The 21,721-nt window shown below is 44.3% G+C and overlaps 1 long non-coding RNA gene across 1 annotated transcript in view; it reads right to left on the reverse strand.

Annotated features, from left to right (window-relative positions):
• Positions 1–256: 256 nt before the first annotated feature.
• Positions 257–21,721, reverse strand: part of LOC135393810 (uncharacterized) — a 129,027-nt gene continuing 107,562 nt past the window's right edge. The window contains exon 3 of the long non-coding RNA XR_010422721.1: positions 257–296. This is a non-coding gene — a long non-coding RNA (uncharacterized LOC135393810). The remainder of the gene's footprint in view (positions 297–21,721) is intronic.

Raw genomic sequence — 21,721 nt, forward strand, 5'->3', positions numbered from 1 at the left:
TATACAGCTAAGCCTCCGGATATTTACGTTACACGTTTGGATGTAGTGGGCTACAAATGTAGTTTATGCAGATCGAAGGCATTGAAATGCTATGAAAATAGATGCGCACACCAGTACGGTTCTCTCGTGAAGGATGCAACCATACCGAAAAAAGATTAACGGAACCCTTCCCACAATTTGCGTGATATCAAGACTCGCTGGCGATCAGCAATTCGAATGGCATGTGATGAAACAGTTTTATCACCCACGATCTTACCTCCGTACACGAACGAATGACAGCGAGCAATTTCTTCTTCCTGCGGGGTGGAGATCGGCAATGCATTAAATATATATTAAAAGAACAAGAGCAGCGGTTACCGAAGAGACAACATCTAAACATTTACAACATATAATTCAGGTTATGCATTACTCCACCTCATTTTGTTCTAAACATTCTCCCATCATTCCGCGTTCATGTAGCAGGCAATTGCGTTACCCGCAGGACTGCAAAGTGCACATTCAAAATCACGAAATGTCTGTCTTTACTACTAACCCGAAACATCCTATGCTTGACTTCTTTAGCCCTGGCCTCTATCTTTCTCTCCCTTGTTTCGCATGGATATAATATGCCGAAAGAAATGATGAAGGAATGATGTATTTGTCTTTTCTATGTCTTCAGCCTCAGAACACCAATTGTCTCATGATATGCCGCTCCATTCGAGGAGGTTAAAATTCAATGCACAGAAAGCATGACGAACAGCATTCAGACGACAACGAATCAGAATCAAAATAATTAAAAAAAAGACGAAGAAACGAGTGCACTGGCCACACCCCATGTCAAGCTCTACAGCTAAGTTCTGCAGTAAGTCGAACATCAGAATACGCTTGCACGTCTTCGAGGCGTATTCAATTGCAATTGCTTCCTTCACAAGGTTGACGAGAATATCATTGATTGTGAGAGAACTGATGTTCTGAGGCTGGAACAACATAGAAAGGACGAATACATACAAAGCCTCAATCCTTTTAGAGCCCTGGACCGGCAATCCAGAAGCTGTGGGTTAGAGTCCTACAGCTGGCTAACCTTTTCAGTGACTTCCATCTTTTATCAATATCATTGATTGTTCGGTCTCTATGCTACACCAGATTTTTCGTATATTTCAGTCGGGTCTTCATATCGGTTAGAGATGCTGAATATTTGTGTCTCTTCACACATATAAAAGCACTTTCTACAAAGTAACTTAGTGGTTCCCCAAGAAGAAATCATCCAATGAACTGCAACTGCACCGCTGAACATTGCTATCTTCAGCTCCCGTAGAGAAAATAATAGCAAAGCAGCAAGCTCCTCGTACCCTTCGCGAACGTCTTTTTCCCAGGCATCAACGCAAACAGAGCGGCACAAAGCAGCACTCTATTTCTGTCTAAACCAACTGAGCCTATATCCGAACCCTTCGTGAGACGACGCACTGCCATCTATCACTGCCCGAAGAAACACAACTTTCACGCAAAGAGAGCGTCGCCGTTTTCCCTCTGGGACATTCACCAACGAGCAAAGATATTCCATCGTTCGTCTCAAATCTTGACATCTAATCCGTAACCATTCCCCGCGTCCCAGGTTCTAGTTTCGTACCGCGCATCGCGAGCGCCCTGATTAGATACATGAAGGGCGAGATAAGCCTCTGGAATAGCCGGTTGCAAAAGGGGTTTTATCAGTGCAAATTGCACCGTTTCCTCATGACAACCAAGTGGAAGATTTATGAAGAGTCTGTCTTCGCGTGATCGGAGGGGACGATCATATGTATTTCTCGAAGACATGTTTCATACTCTTTTTTTTTTCTCTCTCCTCCACTCGGTAGCGCTGCAGTCGTGTAGCGAGATAGGGATGTGCCACCTATCAAAATTGATATGATGTATAAAGAGGCGGGAATTTTCTCCAAGGTGCAAAAGCGTACAATGACGAAAGATAGCGTAAAGTCTATTTTACGTCGGACGTTTTTGAGAGGGCGCAAATGGAACTGGCTGCCAGTGAAGTGTGAAGGAAAAGGACGATAACAGCTGCTTACATTATAGAAGTTCTTTTACTCAAGAGATGCTGAGATGAAAGCAGTTTATTCCTCACGTTTTCTTATGAAGTGCTTCGGCGGGCCTGATGTTTAGGGAATGGCCTGAAGGGACGTGTGGACATAGGTGAGTGTTTTCTTTTTTTTTTTCTTTTATGGTTCACTTTTTAAAATGAGGTCGCAGCAATGTATTGGTTCCCCCTCGCCAAGTACTATTACATTTGGGTCAGCAGTGTTCCACACTTCGGATATGATCATTAACGTCACGTAGCTGACTACCGAAGTAGCTGTGGAACATCGAGCGTTTTGAAAGGTCCGTATACTGAAATTCTCATTAAAAAATCTCTTCTAGAAAACATGTTTGTGCCGTCATCGGGACCGTTCTAAAGTCTGCCGTAATTTGTGTTCGCATTTTTTCTAGTCCTTTGTGACGTATCTGCGCACAGTTTAGAAATACGTTGTTTGTAATCTGGAAGAAATATACGAGTAATTTGACACATATGGCTCTATGGTGGCAGAAGTGCTGGACGCACATATCGAATGGATATATTTAGGATGTATATAGTATGCACGTTTTTCCGGGTGGATTTCGTACAAGGGACAGTACAGTTCTTCAATGAAACATGCGACCACTTTATTGCGATTTCGGAAGCCTTCGTAAACAATTTTTTTTTGATTGCGTGTTAGCGCCGCGAAGCAACTGTGGCTATGAGCGGCGTACAGACGTGGACAGACGGAGAGAGGACAGCAGGAAGGAGTGGGGGACAGGGGGATTAGTATGCGTCCTGGGCCGACTTCAAGGGGAACTGTGCCGACATTCGTCTGGAAAGTCTTCGGAAAACCCAGGGAAAACCTCAGACAGCACAGCCGGTGGTAGGATTCGAACCCACCACCTCCCAGTCTACAGCACGACCTTGGTTACCGCCAACGAGTGGACGCCTTAGCCCACTCGGCCATGCCGCTGGTCCTTCGTAAACAAGCGACAACAAGCAACTACATTTACAAGTGACAAAGTCGCCAAAGTACCTAGAACACCGTAAGCCTCCTCTCAACGGCACGCACCGTCGTACGACCTCAAGTGTAATTTGGACAAAAAAGTGAACGAACGTTAAAACCTGGGTCGGTTGGTGAAACGTAATTAAAAGCGATAAAACCCCCGTGCTGGGGAGCCCGTGATTGCCTCAGAGTCGCAGTGTATTGCATCGCATAATTGCCCCAGTGCGTGTGTGCGCGTTGTCTTTTTCATGTAGACAGCATTGGGTTTTATCGCTTTTAATTACGTTTCACCAACCGGCCCAAGTCCTAACCTTCTTTAACATTTTTGTCCAAGTTACGCTTGAGGCCGCAGGATGAAATACCCCCTTCATCATCTCAAAAGAAAGTTGTTTGTTGTTATCGCTTTTAGTTTTGGACAATATTTTTATTCAACAGTTTGTGCAAATAGATGCTCACATTATTCGATTCTAAAAAACACCTAGAGAAAGCCAACATTTTTCAATGATAGAAACAATACTCAACCGATTTATCAAAATGAGAAACCTTACAAATTTGATAACTTCAATTTTTTTTATCTTTGCAGCAGAAATCTCTACATGCAGCTGCCACAAAGAAACAACACAAGTATTCATCTGAAATACAAAAATTAACGTAAAATTGTTGTACAGAGGAAATCATCAGACACAACCCAAAATGCAGAACTGTATTTCTGGGTTGTATCTGATGATTTCCTAATTTTAATCCTTAATTTTTGTATTTCATATCTTGAATACATAATTCCCAACAGAGAGAATATTCAACTCAAGTTCAGTGTTTTTATTAATATCAATCAAGTGAACACCTGAAACAAAGACAAACCAATAATTAATTCAGGGAATCATTTTCTAAGCAAGTGAGAAAATTATGCTAACATCAGTGAAACAATGCTCAACCAATCTATCAAAACCCCTTATCCAGAGAAGGAAGACATGGCTTCAGAAGGAGCTCCAGATGATGTTGGACGCAGAGATCATACGACCATCCACGTCGACTTTCGCATCTCCTATAACCATTGCCCCCAAAGAAGATGGGACATTCCGGCTATGCACAGACTATCGTCTGCCGCGATGCCATGCGACATCCATTCGTTGAGGGTATTCCTGGGTCTGGCAGTTTCCGCGCATTCATGAAAGACTACGCCACCAAGACCAGATGCCTTACACCACTTACGGGGAAGGACACTCATTTTCACTGGACGGAAGAATACGAGGAAGCGTACCAATTCCTGGTGGACAAGATATCTTCCGACCCGGTACTGACGCTGCCCGATTTTAAAGTTATCATTCGAGCTCAAGTACAGATGCTTCGCATTACGGCACCAGGGCAATACTTCACCAGAGGCAGTTCAACAACCCCAAGGGACGGCAGTTGAGCGTGATTGGGTATGACTCCCACACGTTCTCTCCGGCCGAGACGAACTACACAACCACTGCGAAAGGAGGCGCTGGGAGTTGTGCTCGCAGTGAAGTATTTTTGCCCCTACTTGGAAGGTCGTACCTTTGAACTGTTCACCGATAACCAGGCGCTGTCACATCTCCTCAAGCTATCAGAACCGAAAGAAAGAATCGAGCGCTGAATCAACGAAATTCAGCACCTCGATTTCAAGGCCTCCCACTGCAGCGCCTCCGAAATCACGGATGCTGATGCCCTTTCACGGCTAGCTATTCAACATCAAACTGCAGCGGCTTATGTGAACAGTGTCATGGTGTGGGAGAGCTCGGAGCAACTAGAGTTCATAGCGTCACGAAGGGAAGCTCCACATTCCCGACACACTGGTACCCAGGATACCACGACAGCCTTGAGTCTGGAGGACACGATGGGTTTTGGCACACCTACCACAAGATCAAGGAACGTTTCGAGTGGAGGAATATGAAGAGACACATTTGCGAATACATCGCGTCATGTCACCTCTGCCAGGCGCATAAGGCCAAGTTCCGCTAGCAGACGAACACCATGGTACTTCCATCTCATTCGGACGTGCCTTAAGAAGTGGTACACCTGGACTTCGCTGAAATCAAAAAGAGAGAAGAGAGAGTGCGTCCCACGCACGCAGGCTTTCTTCCTTGCGATAGACCCAGCCACCAGGATGGTTGCGGCCCGCGCCGGGAAGAAGGACGCCCAGTGGGTAATTAGTTTACTGGAGCGCGAGGCATTCAGTAATACCGAGGTTCTCATATCGAACAACGGACCTGCGTTCCGTAGCAGAAAGTTGAGACTTTGGACAGCGCAAAGGGGCATAGCCCTGTGCCCCACGACACCGTACCATCCGGAAGGAAACGGGTTGGCTGAACGAGCGATACGAGACATTACGTTCTACATGACTGTCTACCCTGGTCACCGAGGAGGTAGGAACGGTGCCTTAGAAGCAGCCGTGCACCACCATAACAGGTCACACACCGCAGCATTAGGTTGTAGTCCCCACTACGCGGTCTATCGAACTGCGCCGACGCTCCAGGCCGACGAGGAGTTGGGAATTGCGGACAAGATCCAACTGGGAGAACGTCCACTGACAACTGAGAAGAGGGCAGAATACAGGCGGCGCATGAAGAGAAACTTTGACCGACGTCACAACAACGTGCTGCCGAAGCTCAAAGTAGGCGACATTCGGTATGGTTAGTAGTGCAGCCGAAACACGTTCAAGGGTCCGTACCCCGTCGAGAAACTAGTCGAAATTGGAGGAAATCTGGAGGCCATCACCTATACTGGACCAAACAGAATGGAGGAAAGAGCATCAGTGGGAAACATCATACCCTACCATCCACGCAGGGATGGACTTCAAAGCGGCAGAGTAGTGTGAACGACAAAAAAAGGAGGCAGGATGCGCGAGCTCAATAAACGTTCATTCTAGGTCTAATCCTTCAAGGAAACGGTTGTCTGCGTCCCTACTGTAATCAGGCATACTACATTTAATAACGTTCAACTGTTTATGAAAACTTTGCAACAGAAAATTCTACATGCAGCAGTCACAAACAAACAAGTATTTATCTGAAATGCAACTACAACGTAAAACTTTTGTACAAGGGAAATTATCATCATCATCAGATGGCGCAGTTTTTTTTGGCGCATTGACAACTATGGTCATAATGTGCGACAGCAATGAAATTATCAGACACAACTCAGAAATAAAATCCTCTATACATAATTCCCAGCTCAGTTAATAATAGTATTTTGGGGCTTTACGTCGCGAGACAACTGTGATCATCAGCAACGCCATGTGGTCAGGTCTGCGGATTAATTTTGCCCACCTGAGGGTTCTCTCCACACACTCTTTCTCGATAAACGGCATACCACGTTTAACGTCCCTCGCGGAAGATGGCGTGTCTGAGCAACTTGTACCCTTCCACCAACTTGGTTTGAACCCGTGAGCTTGGGATCAGCAGGCGGACACGGTACCAACTGAGCCACCGAGGACGGCCCCAGCTCAGTGAACACCCGACTCCACATCAGTATTTCCTTATTAATGTCAATCGAGTGAACACTTGAAACAAAGACAAGCCAATAATTATTTTTTTTCACAACAGGGAAATGGCACAATCATTTGTAAGGTATGTTGTATGTAAGATATGTAAGGAATGTGTGTAAGATATGACCATTGTCAATAATAAAATAGTTTGCTTGTTTGTTTGTTTGTTTGTAAATTTGGTTGTGTATACATTGAAATGGATTCTTTCTATGTTATGGCTCGCTGGGGTCAACGGGTGATCCGCGAGATACCTCTTTAATGCTATTCAATCATATCCATATGGAAGCTGTGAAATTGGTAATGAGTAACCATACTGATTATGTGTATTATTTATGATATTAATGTTTACTGTCTTGTGTGTTTCTTTTTTCAGGTCGTGAAGGTTTTTCGTCTGGATTTTTCTCATTCACTTGATTGACATTGCAATTCCCAGCACTATTGGCCTTAATAAGTATATTTCAACTTGTACTTTTTGTGTATGTCCGCTGCTTGGATCCCACGCTACCCACAGCACTTGCTACCCAAGCGCCACCCATCGTGGAAATCGCGCACGAGAAAAATTCGCGAAAGAAGTCGGCTGAGGGGGAAAAATTCGCGACGGGGCGAAGGCAATCAAATGACACCCCCATATAATACTTATGTGTAATGGATAGAAGATATCAGACAACTTGTACAATCAGAAGAATGTCAGACAACTACTGTAGGCACTGTAGGCAGACTGTAGGCACGCTTCAAGAAGGAAATATTAATAACTTAGTTGGATGGATGGATGACTATGTAAAGAAAAATATCGAGATGACAGTCTCACAAATGTGGATCCATGGATACCGTGACACGTGGAGCTGTTGCTTAGTTATCGTGAACAACAAAAAATACATTGGTGATGTGGTGATGTTACCGTGGAATGACACAATTTGAAAGTAATGAAAGAGATCGAAAGAATGAAAGCCTAATTGGAAATGGAATCCTTCAATGGACCTTGGACCCTTCTGAACTTACAATGTTGACCTAGATGCAGCCTATACGTCCATGCTTCTCTCCTATCCATTTCCAACGGAAACCAAACAGTGTTTGTGGATCTAGTGCAAGTCTTCTTGTGGACATACGTGCCGAAGAAAATTCGCTATAATAATAAAGCAATTACTTTGAGTGTAACACAGGTAATGTAGAGACCGCAGTTTCGGCAAAGCACAACACGACTGTGCGATTCACACCACCTCGAAACTGCGTATCGTAATGACAAAGGATTTTAGTTTATACAGGGTTTTAGTAGACATGTGCTAACGTCAGCGTCAGGGTACCGTATACCTACCGCAACGAAATCACAACGTCCGTTGATTGCATGACTTAGATGCAGTACCTCAAAGGCCACGTTATCACCGTGTTTAAAAACTTCTCATGTGCCATAGCATGTGCGATACCATCAGTGCTTCGCATCTGTTATAATCCGAGGTTCAAAATGCGCTCAGCGTGTTAATGTAGGCCACCAGGCACAAGTCTGAAATTGAAGAAGATGTAGCTGCTGTTTGCTATAAGAACTGTTAAGGAGCTTCTAATCCCCAGACTAGATAGCTAACTAACCCCCACTATGGCGTCGCTGATGATCACGGCTATCTCGCGACGTCAAGCCACGAATTACATTAAGTACCTTCATTGACGTAGTCGTCGTGTCATGGCTGCCGAGCATTCATCTACCCATAATTTGCAAGAATCCATTGTAACCGTACAACGGAGTGCACGGAACACAGGGAGCGGACGGAAGATACTGAACATATCACTTGCGCGCCGTACAAGATCCGCTCGTCAACGGTGTAAATTAAAATCGATCGTGCGCAGGATCGAAGCATCGACATCGTCAAGGTGCCTGGCGTTTGGGAACCGAAGGAGAGCCACGGCGGAATTCTCAGCCCTAGTGACGCGCGTCACGTGATGCGGTCAATTTCTCCCTGGTATTTTTATCTTTTCAGTCAATCAGTCAATGCGTGTTTGGGGCTGCGCGTGAGCAATCGCGTTAAAAATCATGGAACCACGTTTCAGTTTTCCTTTCTTTTTCCTTTATTTATTTTATTTTTTTGCGTTCCTAGAAGCATCGGAATACCAATCTTCAGTTTTCGAGCATGTCTACCTTGCAATTCACCCCGACTTCAAAGCGGTGTGTGACACATTTCTATGTTGTTCCTGGATCATGAGTCGTTTCCTTTTTCGGAGTTCTTGTTTGTGGGAACACGATTCGTTGGGCGCACTAAAACTCCTTATTAACGATTCCCAAAACGTGATAACCTAATCGCCTTTGAGGTGGATGACGTCAGATTCCTTATCCTTGATTTGACAGCTTCCTGTATCCTATCGTTTTCGTACTATACCAACCAAGACCACCACAGTAGAATGCATCCGATCTACCGGATCGCATTGTAAAAACACCGTGGGGGACACTGAGCACGTTCTCGGGCATTGTTCTAGATACGCACCCCAAAGGGCTACCATGAAATCTGCTCTCGACCGACTGGACAACCGCAACTTTGACCTCGTAAAAGTGCTGGGTCCTTGGCTACCTGACAAGAGGGATGCTGCCTTGTCAGCGCTTGTGACATTTATTCGGAGCTGTTCGTTGGAGTCGGTCTATTAGGACCGTGGGATTCATTGTGCGCTACGCTAACCGGCGATTTTGGCCATTGGCCGATGGTTATCGCGAAAGCAGGGGGTTTCTCCTTTCTATTGTTTCCCCTTTGGAGGGCGGGGGGCAGTCTGTTTATGGGAATAGCCGATTTTGTCGTGCGACGAATTCAATCTCTCCCTATTATTTTTTCATCAACATCAACGTCAACACGCGGGGAACAAGAGACATTATCCACAACGGCCGTGCCACATGTGAGTTTGTAAGGACTAGAGAGCGGATTTTAAGGCACTGAAAAAAAAAATAAATAAATAAACGCGCTCTAGGCGCATAAGAATGCACTAAGGCATGAATTTTCTCGGAATAGGCAAGATCAATATTGAACTACCCCCTCCACGAGAGACGCCTTCAGCATTGGTTTCTTCATGGTAATATACCACCCTATCGCGTGCATTTCCGTGACAATTGCTGCTCAGAAATAATATCCTTGTATTATAACTTCTCAAGTCATTCTTCGGTTGCACTGCAAAGATTTCACACAGTCAACGAGAGAGAGAGAGAGAGAGAGAGAGAGGAATAGGAAGAAAAATAGTATGGAGATTTTGGCGTCCACCGCTCCGAGCGCATGGCAATCTTTATTTTCGAATTGCGCTACAGCCGCCGTGCACGCGTTGTCTTGTTGAAAGCGCAAAGACAGTAGAAAACAAGCATCATTTCGATGTGTTCCGGCGTAAAATTCTGCCGCCTGTCACAACGAATTGTTCTACATGCCGAGAACGAGCACACGACGTCGCCCCATTGGATGGTGCCTGCCTGTACGTCGAGAACAGAAGGAGCGTGTCACCATCAGAGCTGTAAAGCATCTAATTACAAATAATTGAGTTACTGTAAGTGATTGCTTTTTACGTAACTAAATACTGTAACCAAGTGCTTTATAAAACGTGTATCTGTAATGATAAAATAGACAAAAGGCAAGTGAGCTGGTGGCAGATTTCCATGACGAAAACCCGAGACTACGGGAAAAATAAGTAAGAAGACGCGCAGTATGCTATATCTATTTTTTTTTATTCCGTGTTAGCACCGCGAAGCAACTGTGGCTATGAGCGGCGCACAGATGTGGACAGATGGAGAGAGGACAGCAGGAAGGAGAGGGGAACAGGGGCGGTCAGTATGCGTCCTGGGCCGACTTCAGGGGAAAACTGTGCCGACATTCGCCTGGAAAGTCTTCGGAAAACCCGTGGAAAACCTCAGACAGCCACAGCCGCTGGTAGGGTTCGAACCCTCCACCTTCCTGTCTTCAGGACGACCTTGGCTACCAGCGGGGACGCCTTGACCCGCTCGGCCATGCCGCTGGGTTTATTTTTCCCCTCGTCTCGGGAATTTCTATGCGAGTGTAATAGCCCTGTCACACGGGCAGTCTTCAATGATCATTGAAACCAATCGTCATTGAAAATGCGTGTAGCGCCACCTAGCGTGTAACGTGTCAACCTGTCGGGGAACACTGAATCCAATACTCTTTGAGAAGTTGACACGTTGCACACTGGGTGTCACTAGACACATTTTCAATGACGATTGGTGTCAATGATCATTGAAGACTGCCCGTGTCACAGGGCTATAAGGTCCTGAAACACCTCCTCCCATTGTCATTCATGTAGCTGTTGTTGTTGGGGAGGTACGTTACTGAGTGATTCTAATGAGAACTTTAAAAATGTCCAGCTGTTAAAGGGGCACTAAAATGCATAAAGCAAACAAAAAATCTTGCTCTTCAATGAAAGTCCATTTTTCAATTAGTGCAGTTCAAACAAAATTTGTTCACACAACGCTACTGTTTAGAAGAAAAACGCAATGGAAACAGAACCGTCTTTGTCAGCAATGAATGGGATTCCCAGGAGGCAAAGACTGGCTGCATCCAATGAGACAACAGGAAAAGCGAGCGCATATACCTATCGTGCGTGTGTGGATTGGAACGGGTTCGATCATAGACTTCCGTATGTACGCGGCATGATGCGCACTGCTGCATATTTCAATAGCGATTCACTGAACTGTAGCCCACAACAGTTTTCGCGAATGTTCCACTGACAACGTTTATCTTCACGCCCCTTCGGATAACGACACCAGTCTGCTTCCCAACGCGCACTATGTTTTTCACCGGGACTGCTCGATGACGTGGCACGCGCGTGCACGCGCATCTTCGACTAAAAAAACCCCGATGCACGAGCTGAAGCGTCGATCACTGCTTAGCGCCGAAGCACTAAAGAGTCCGGTATAGTTTTGATTGTAGCTTCGTACAGGAATGAAAGCTCTGGATTACGATAACAAGTACGAAATTAACATAGCGTGTAACGTAATTTGAAGTGAACTTCTTTTTGCATTTTAGTGCCCCTTTAGGAACAAGTTTATCAGCACTATCAGCTTGACTACCAAGCAAGTCAGTATGTGGGTGGTTTCTTTTTCAGAACCTTGTTTTTAGACAAGTACCACGTTTGATACGCTGTTTTGCAAAGTTTTACGTGTGGCCACCATGAACATGAGTAACTGGAAGGAATTGGGAGGAAGGTCAATGACATCTTACGGTATTGTAGCGGATGCAATGAATGCAGGCGAAAAAGAATTCCCTTTCTGTCATACGGGGAGACACTCTGATGTAGCGCGGCGAAGCGTGTCCTCGGTTGTTACCAACTTTTTTGTTGTTGCAAATACTGTGAAATTAACACGAATAGAATAGAAGTAGTAAGAAGAAAAAAAACGGAAACGTAGGTCGGTACTGGTGCGGCCAGCTGTTGGAGGACGCCGAATTAACACGAAGCGGCAAGTAAAGTACCCGTTTAGGCAGTTATCGGCGCTGGCTTTCAAAAAGGGCACTAATCGCAAACTGGGGCAAAAAGGAACTAACATTAAGGTACTAATGGGTCCCCTCGACCCAATTCGTGCTTAGAACTTTGAAATACAGCTACTGTACGTCTGCCGACGAAAAGTCATATGCCTGGAAATCCGTTCTCAAGCGCGTCCTCGGCTGTTGCCAACTTTGTTTGTTGTTGCAAAAACTGTGAAATGAACACGAAGCGGCAAGCAAAGTACCCGTTTAGGCAGCTGTCGGCGCTTGTTTTCGAAAAAGGCACTAATTGCAAAAATAAAAGCAAAAAAAAAGGCACTAAAATCAAGGTAGTAATGGGTTCCCTCGACCTAATTCGTGCTTAGAACACTGCAATACAGCAACTGTACGTCTCCAGACGAAAAGTAATATGCCTGGAAATCCGTTCTCTAGTAATTACATTAATAAGTGATGTCGATGCCGACTCCTCGCTAGTCAAGTAAATTCATGCTCGTTTAAAGACTCAAAGGTTATTGCACAGGTCGCAAGTGCACGTAATGTTGCGAAATTTAACAATAGTACGTTTTTTTTTTAATGTGGATAAGCTGTAACATGCCATACTAACTCTGATGGAGCGGCTAGCTGCCCTAGGGCTCAGGGAGGTCACGCTGGCAACGCTACTGGGCCCTCTGCAACGCCCCATTCAGTGGCGCGTCGGAAGGGAACTCGTACGCTTCCTTACTGACACAGGGCTCGCGCTGAGCCTGTGACTGCGCCTCTTCTTTCGCTCTTTCCGTTTTGTCTTTCTTTTTTCTTCTTTCTCTTTATTTTTCCTTTTCTTCCTTTTCCTTTTTGTAAGCGGGAATAGCAAGTCGGCTGCTGGAGCCAGGCTAACCTTTCCCCTCTTTCGTGTTTTTTGTTTTGTTTTGCAATAAACCTATATTCCCCCCCCCCTTAACTAACGAGGTCACGTAAAAAACTATTTGCCAACTGGCACCCAATTCAGAACCAACATGACATCCGTTGCATCAGGAACCAGTATACTCGTCAAATAATACTCGTGGAACCTCAGATTATAAAATAACGTTGTCCTGCACGGTTTAAAGTGGTTTTATGGAAGAATAAAACTGTTACGCCCCCGCTAATAACCCGCTTTGTAACCTGTAAAGTTAACGACGGCCGTTTTAAAAAAAAATATTCCAATTCCTATTCCTACACCGCGCTGACCATGGGAGTGAGCTAGAGTAGGCATTTCATCGGAGAATGGCTTGTGGCGACCTCATTAAGCTGAAACTGTCATTCAGACAAATGTCATTAAATCTCTCTGTGTGGCACCGCACGAATGACATTTGGGAGTTAAGGGATTAAGGACTTAATCTCATTTTTCGTGTCCCTGTGGCCGGGGTATAAGACGCTCTAAACCTATCTAGTAAAACTGTTCGCTTCCTCGTCCGGTCACGCTCTACCGTAGACCTCTAGCACAAGGATGGTCATAGGCGTGGTAGATAAAACCCTGAAACCTTTTTTTATTTATTTTATTCTTCTTCCTTCATCTCCATTCTTCTTCTTTTCTTTTTCCTTCATTCTTTTCTTTTATTTATTTTATTCTTCTTGCTCCATCTTAATCACTTCTTGATTTCTTTTCTGTTTATCTCATTCTTTTTTATTTATTTCATTCTTCTTTCTTCATCTTCATTAATTTTCTTTTTGTTGCGGAATAGCAAGCCGACGTCTCGTTTGGCTGACCTTTCCCTTGTTTTTTTTTCTTTCGTCTAATAAATATATCCCCCCCCCCCCCCGAAACGTGCGCTGATCTTACTTTCCTTGTATGCTCGGGAAGTTGTGCGCGTGCGTAGCACATGGAGCGATATCTATCGAGCTATTAGCGATATCTTATCTAAATTTTATTAATTGCTGCCTCGATTTGTTGCAGAAAACAGATCTATCCTTAGTGGCAATACGTACCAATAGGTACGTTACAATAGGTACCAAGACAGTAAAATTGCTGCTCGTATCTTGTCATGGTCTGGTAACATGATCTAGTTCCCACTCTTTGCAATGCACACACTCAAGGAGGGATGTAAACCCACAGAAGCAGTGTGGTGTTCCTTATGTAAAAAAATACAGATAACACACCCCTTACAGTACATAAAACTAAAAAAAGAAAAATACATCACTAGGGAGGCCCGTTTTTGATTACCCTATTTAGCCTTATCTCTGCTCTGCTTTTGAGCTCATTGAAAAGATTGCTCTGTGCGTCATTTTCCGGCATGCAGGGCTCGTTTTGCTGTATTTTTTCCATAGGTTTACTTTTTTGTGGGAACAATGTGTTTTCCAATGTATTACTTTTCTTTCGCTAATGGACACAAGGCAATGAACCGCGAAAAAGAATATTACTGGGCGGATTAGTCCTAGTACTGCGAAGACGCTAGCAGAAAATATGAGGCTTGCAGATGTTTGCTGATAACAAAACCGATGATAAAAAGAATGGTGAATCGATTGAAGTTTGGCTCATCTGGACACCCAACCCTATGACATTTTGAAAATCCTGGGACATCAGCCGTGGCATCATCGAATGGATACTTTTGAAAGCGCTCCAACATTTCCCTTCCTGACCTTTCCTGTGAAAATGAATAGATCCCCCCCCCCCCCCGAACATTTCCTCGAGGAAACCCAGCTGACTTTTATGAATTTTTGACACATGATGAAGTTATCCCATCGGCTAAACTTTGACTTACCCCCCTATATATAATACCCCAGCCACACGTGCACTCTTCAATGATCATTGAACCCAATCGTCATTGAACACGCGCGTGGCGCCATCTAGGGTGTAACGTGTCAGTCTTTCAGGGAGCATTGGATCCAACGCTCTTTGCGAAGTTGACATATTACACGCTTGGTGGCGCCTCGTGCGTATTCAATGACGATTGGTTTCAATGATCATTGAAGAGTGTACGTGTGGCAGGGGTATAACATAGAGAAGTGTAAAATAATCACCAGCGGGCATGGCCGAGTGTGGAAGAGCTCCCGCACGTTGGTGGCAGCCAAGGTCGTGATTAAGAAGGGGAGGTGGTGGGTTGGAATCCTACCACCGGCAGTGCTGTCTCTGGTTTTCCCTGGTTTATATGGCAGACATTCCAGGCGAGTGGCCCAGTCAGCCAAGGACGCACACTAACCCTACTACTTCCTGCTGTCCTCTCCGCATCTGTCCATAGGTTCGCTAATAATAAGAGATAAATAATATACAGGGTGTGTGCAGAAAAACGTAACCCCGCATTTTTACACGTAACTCGTTGTGTACTTACCCTAGGAACTTCCGGTGGCGTACGATGGCGTATTTATGCGTGCGAAAGCTACAAAAAAAAAAAAAAATCCTGGAAGCCATAGTCAGCGTAAAAAATAAATAAATAAACAGAGCGCGAAAACATCGGCTTCCATGCATTAGAATAGGCCGGTCATGACAGTGCATGGTAGTGCATATGGCGGTCTCAAGAGAGTTATGTGCAAGCACCGCTAGGGGTACTAGTACCGACGAGCATCCAGGTGGGACATCGTTTCAATTTCTGCACCGATAGCTCCCCTAGCTGTACTTGAACACAACCCTCCTGCGTCCGCCATGTTGCCCTGTTCTGATGCACGGAGGCCGACGTTTTCGTTGCTCTATCTATTTTTTTAAAGGTGAGTATGGCTTCGACGATTTTTCTGCAGATTTCGCACGCATAAAAGCGCCATCGTGCGCCAACCGGAAGTTCCTTAGTTAGGTAGACAACGAGCTATGTGCCTAAATGCGGGTCACGTTTTTCCGCCGAAATAATCGAATCAATTTAGGTGTTGCGTAGCCAATGCTATCCGCTTCCTCCAGAGTATACACTCTCGTCGTCTCAGTTTAACCGTGCAGCTTGAAACGATTTTGGAGCAGAAACATCTGCTTCGTTGACAGCTAACAAAACGCCTCAGTCAGCACAATCCACCTCCGCGCTCTCTCTTCGTCGGTTGATTCCGGGCGAGTCCACATTCGACGGAATCAATGCATGTTTAGACGATGCTTTTTTCTTGACAACACTGTCAACAGAGAAAATAAATATCCGGATGAAAGAGTTCCTTTCCAATCTCAGCTGCACCAAGGAGATCTGGATTGAAGATCGAGCAGTTGCACCTGCGCTTCCGAGGATGTCTTTTCTTATATATATACCTACTCCAATATACGTTTAAAAAAATCAGGAAGTTTTCCTGCATGGAACATGTTAGAAGAAGTAGAATAAGAAATAATACACACGTCGACAGTGTATACTGCTCCATGTTCAGGTTCTCTGAAACGATCTCGAGCGCGTAAACATCAGGGCTTGTGCCAACGCGATTTTGTTTACAGTGAAACAAGTGCTACGGATTCCTGATGAACAGGGTGCTCTTTCTTTCTATTTCGACACATGATGAAGTCTATCGAAAATATCTTGTACACTTGCGCCTTTGGAAAGATAGAAAAAGGAAAATAGATGCAAACTACAGTTTTGAACAAACTACCAGCCACATACGAAACAGTCACTGTTTTTAGCAGGCGTAGGTTTGGATACCAATGTGATGTTTGATGGGTTATTAAACGTTGACATCAATTTATTTGCGAACGTCTGATGGGAAGACTGATACAACGTCAGGATTTTTCGGTAAAGTTCTTTGTCATCTCGTTACATTTTTTAATCCGCATATCCATCCACCCATCCACGAAATCGAGTACCTTTCAGCATAAATTATACAAATTTTTAATTTGCTAAACTTGCGTTTTCCGGTGACACGTCTTTTGGTACGGTTGCCTTTGTTAACATTACAATGATCGTGCTGCAGAACAGTGTTTTAAGACTATTAAAAATCAATAAACAAATGTATCTCAACCCGTGGTCTAGAATGGTCTAAGCTTATAGCGCAGCTGTTGACAGCGACATGATGAATCTAAAGCCCCCGGCTTTTTTGTTCAATCGAAAAGTGAAATTTAATTACGCCTATCGGACCGCTTCAATGCCCTGGAGCCTTAGCACTATCTCATTTTCTCAATGTCAGTTGATTATTTTATTGTATTCGTTTCGAGAGTCGTTGCAATAAAGGAATGCACGATAAAGGAGAAAACTTTTGCCACAGACACGTCCGCTTCACTAAAACATGCACACACACGCGCAATGGAAAAAGTACCATATTTCACTCATGTACCACCGTTCATAGTTAAACAGAGACATACGGTGCAGTATAAAGACATGCGCGTCTATAAAGTATGTTATAGACACATCGTGCGAGAGACCAAGAAGTTCAGTATAGCTGCGATAAGGGATCTTACGAAGGCACACAAACACAGAGGGCACACAAAAGGGGCCAGCTCCGTCAACAGTGGACTTCAATCATCTCCCTGTTTATATTGGCTCAATTCGAAAGAGCAACGGCGCGAAAGGGGAAAGCAAAAGTCCGGTATGATCTCATGGTATAGTGCCGGAAAAAGATTCGCCTTAAAAATTCAAACTTCAACGCTATGCTTCCGAACGTGTTGTATCAGTGGATATGTCTGAGATGAGTGTGCTGGCGTTTTGGGGGCTCTATACGAAACCACATGGGGTTTTATGATAGACCACAGACAACGTCCTAACTAATACTGCAATGGTCTACAGAAGCATTTACATGGTGCGTTTGTACTCTGTAGTGGAAGGACAGCGTTATGAAAAGGTGGATTCATCATTGGGTATTGTGCCAAAAGGGTTCAAATACGGTAGCTTTATGGATCCGTCACGCGGTCATATCACGTGACCAGGAGACCATATCACGTGGTAATGGTTCATCAGATCCACGGACTGACTTACACTGTGGTTGGCCCTATAAAGCTATAGCCTTAAACGAACCTTAGAGGCCTGCAACGCGACGAGCAATTGGGAATGCCAAAAAGTGTACACCGGACAGACAGGTAGATGTGCCAATATTAGATTAGGAGAGCACCAGTATACCTTAAAAGGTACGCCTTCTGGAGACTTAGCGTTTTGCTGTAGCAGATGTTAATGCAAACGTGACTTTGGAAGTACAGCTTGGGACAAAAGTTTACGGAACACCAGGGTGTCACATTTCTCCATTGGAACAAAACACCTTCAGCAAACAGGAGCGGACATGCATACTGAGAGATGGATAGAATAGCCAGTCAGCCGTTTCTTATTCGTTCTCTTTCTGACAGCTTGCAGAAGGCCGCGCGGATGAAGAAACACGCCCATGCCGTGTTCCAAACTAAACTTTTGTCCCAAGCTGTACCACTCTTTTGGGAAAATCTATAATGCTGACTACTCGGGAAATTATTGAGGCTTACTTTATATCTCATAATGGAGGTAACTGCGTCAGCAAGCCCTCGATTACGTTATCTGAGTGAGAAATACAATTTCTTCAGGGTGGGGACGGGTGAAACTTCATATCAATTTTCCCCCGTATTAAATAAAACATCTGTTTTCATGAATCGTGCCCTCGAACCTGTGTGATCTGTGGCGCTGTTTCGTTTCCTTTCGACCTGCCTCTTTTACTCTGCCTTTTGTGTCAGTAAAGTTGGACGTGACGCTCGTCCTGCCTTCTGCTTCGTCCCTTTGTCCTTTCCGTTGTGTTTACCTCATCTTGCCTAGAGGCCTTTCACATGTTTCACGGTTCGCTTAAGCATGCGTACACTCTTAAAAAAAAAAGGGTGTACTTTAACTCCTTTCCTTGCCACATATATAACACCCTTTTGGAGAGTACAATTACGCTCAAAAGGGTGTCTCTTCACTCCCTCAAAGGAGTAGCATAACACGTTCTCCCTGCCGGGGAGTAATATTACTCTCCAGTAGGGAGAAAGGTGTTGTGCTACTCCCTTGAGGGAGTGAGGAGACACCCTTTTGAGCGTAATTGTACTCTCCAAAAGGGTGTTATATATGTGGCAAAAAAAGGAGTTAAAGTACACCCTTTTTTTTAAGAGTGTACGATGGTCTCCTCGAGTGCCACTTAGTACAAGGAAATACGTCGTGTCATCGACTCACTTCTAAAACGTCCGATGTCTTCATCAGACAATCTAACCTTGAGTACTAAAAGTAAACTAAAAGTAAACTTGAGCAAATGACTACAGGAACTCCGTGCTACTTTCCAATGTCCACACCTGAGCACCACTATCCCCAAATAGGCCAGAAATGTCCGACTATCGGGAAATCACCGGTCAAGGAACGATCCCCCCCATGGGCCTGCCCAGAGTCCAGAACGAGGTTATCTCGCTCCAAGCTGGTCCAAAGTGCCTTGGGCGAAAAAAAAAAAAAAAACGGAGAAGTCGTGAGGCTTACAGTTGTCCACTTCCTGTTTACGACTGTTCGCACGATCCCTTTCTTATTTTCCGTGGGTGGCTGTAAATGGAGTCCCTCTCCTCAGCACGTTGCTGTCATCGCTAAGGTTCTTATCAGAACTTGGAACCAGAGCTCTAGCAGTGCGTGAAACACCAGACGGAAATATCAAAAGCCCCCCCCCCGTGACAGAGATACGTTTCGATCTTGCTCGGGTGCTAAAAGATGCTTGACTGAGTCCCTAGGTATTGATTTCTTTCTCAGGCTGCTGCTGCTGCTGCGGGCGACGAATAAAAACCGTACAAATACGGCTCTGATTACAAGTGGGAATTAAGGCTGTAAACGCTCGCGCTGATAGCGGTTTTTGCGGCTTAGTGCGAAATTGCGCAGGAAGAGCATGGAAAAAGGAAATTGGAGTCAATTGAAAGCGTAGAAACGCGGGAGATCTCCGAGGTGCTTTCATGTGAACTTAAGCCGATGATAAAGTAGCAAACCTTTTCCTTTTTCGTTTGTGCAGAGATTCTTAACAATTTTTCATTGAACCACGCGTTTCTTTTTTTCTTCTTTTTTGTCAGTGTAATGAGCGATGGGAGAGGAGTTGTAATAACTGAAATAATGAGAAGAGAAAATAAAATGACCGTTAATAACAATTATCGCCGCGCTTATGGTGGAATTTCAGTTTCAATCTAACATCCCTGTCACACGGCAAATTAAAACACATTCTCACCGAATGGCATTTGCACCGCATGTCATTCGTTTGTAATGCATCGAGCGAAGAAAAAGAATCTCATTCGCAAATGATGCCACTGTCGATGATTGAGACATGGTGGAAAAAAATAAAGCCATAGAGGTACATTCGCTACAGTTTCATTTCTTTTTCTGGAAACTAACCAAACATTAGATTATTTCACAGAGTCGTTGCGTTTTGGATGACGCTCAGTTGGCTAGGTATCACAAGCCAAGACAGTTAAGGAGTCTATGTGCGATGTGTGTCAATTCGAACGGGCGTGGGAGTCGACATGGAACGAGGGTACGAACGTACTCCTATTTGGTTTCACCGTGTGACACGGAACGAATGTCATTCGATGGGATTCAATTTGCCGTGTGACACGGGTGTAAGACGGTGTTCCCTTACATGATTTAGGGTGTAGAAATTCGTATAAAACCATATTCATGTATCAGGAAATCACTTGCGTAACACGCATGCGTACACATAAGAAAATACGTTTCGCCTGTCCTGTACTATACGAGCTCAACCTATACGGTGTCGAACGTTTCTAAATTGGAACGCATTCATGATGCCGTTCGGATTTATCTTGTATTTATCTTTATCAAGTATCAAACTTTGGAAACTATATGAAAGGAATACCGGTTAAACTGTTCGTATTTCGTCATTCTGGCAAAACTAAGCATAGATATTGGCCCTTACATCGATCTCATCTCCGGGAGAAAGACACAATCAATGCAATTTTGATGTAAATTTAATAAAAAAAAGTTATTGTTTCAAATATCTTTTCTTTTCCAAGATTACAAGTTATTATTGGGAAGTGGGTGCATAGCGCTAATAATATGGGAATTACTCGTAGAATATAGAAAATCAACAGACATATAGGCCCCGACGTATTAATCCATTGGATTCCTGGGCATATACAGGCATGCCTGGTAACGAAGCTTAGTTGAACTTTGCTCCTTAGTTTGATACTAAGACGTTTTTCGAGAAATCAATCAGTTATGATGAGCCAATCAATCAGTCATCAATATTAATATCATAGGGGGACCAGGGTTTTAGGCGAATAGAAAAGAACGAAATAACGTCATTCAAGAAAGTAAGAGCACACTTTAAATTAAACTAAACAAGTATATACGAAAGATGAATGAAAGAAGGATGATGAAAGAAGGATGATGAAAGAAGGAAGTCATATACGAAGTCCATACGAAGCCATAGCACACACAAATAGCAAAATAGCAAACATCAGTGAAACACATGGTAGTAGTCATGGTTTTGGGTCAAAGCTTTATAACTTTAAAAGCGGTAACAACTCCTATCTGCAGGTATTTAGTTACGAATGTGTAATATTGTTCTTCTGCGCTTCGTAATTCTATTTACAATTTATTGTTCAATACTTCTCCTTCATAACGTGTGCAGCGTTAATACAAAAACGCACTTTTTTTCGGATACGGGCGAATAAACGTACCATCATCCAGATGCATCTATCCATTGTTACGTCATTTGAAGAACTGTAGCACCCCATCAGACGCCAACGCGGAGGTTCACATAACGTTCTGCTCACTTCACCACATAGCACGCTCCTAGCCAGTCATCATCCCGAGTGACAACGTTCTCGTCCCTGATTTGATGAAAACGGGAGGCGGAGCCTATTTTGTAGCCACAATGCCGTACATAATGGATACATAATAGGCCCCGCCTCCCGTTATAAACAAATCAGG

Source organism: Ornithodoros turicata, chromosome 5 (genome assembly GCF_037126465.1).
Source record: "Ornithodoros turicata isolate Travis chromosome 5, ASM3712646v1, whole genome shotgun sequence".
In the NCBI taxonomy this organism is placed as follows: domain Eukaryota; kingdom Metazoa; phylum Arthropoda; class Arachnida; order Ixodida; family Argasidae; genus Ornithodoros; species Ornithodoros turicata.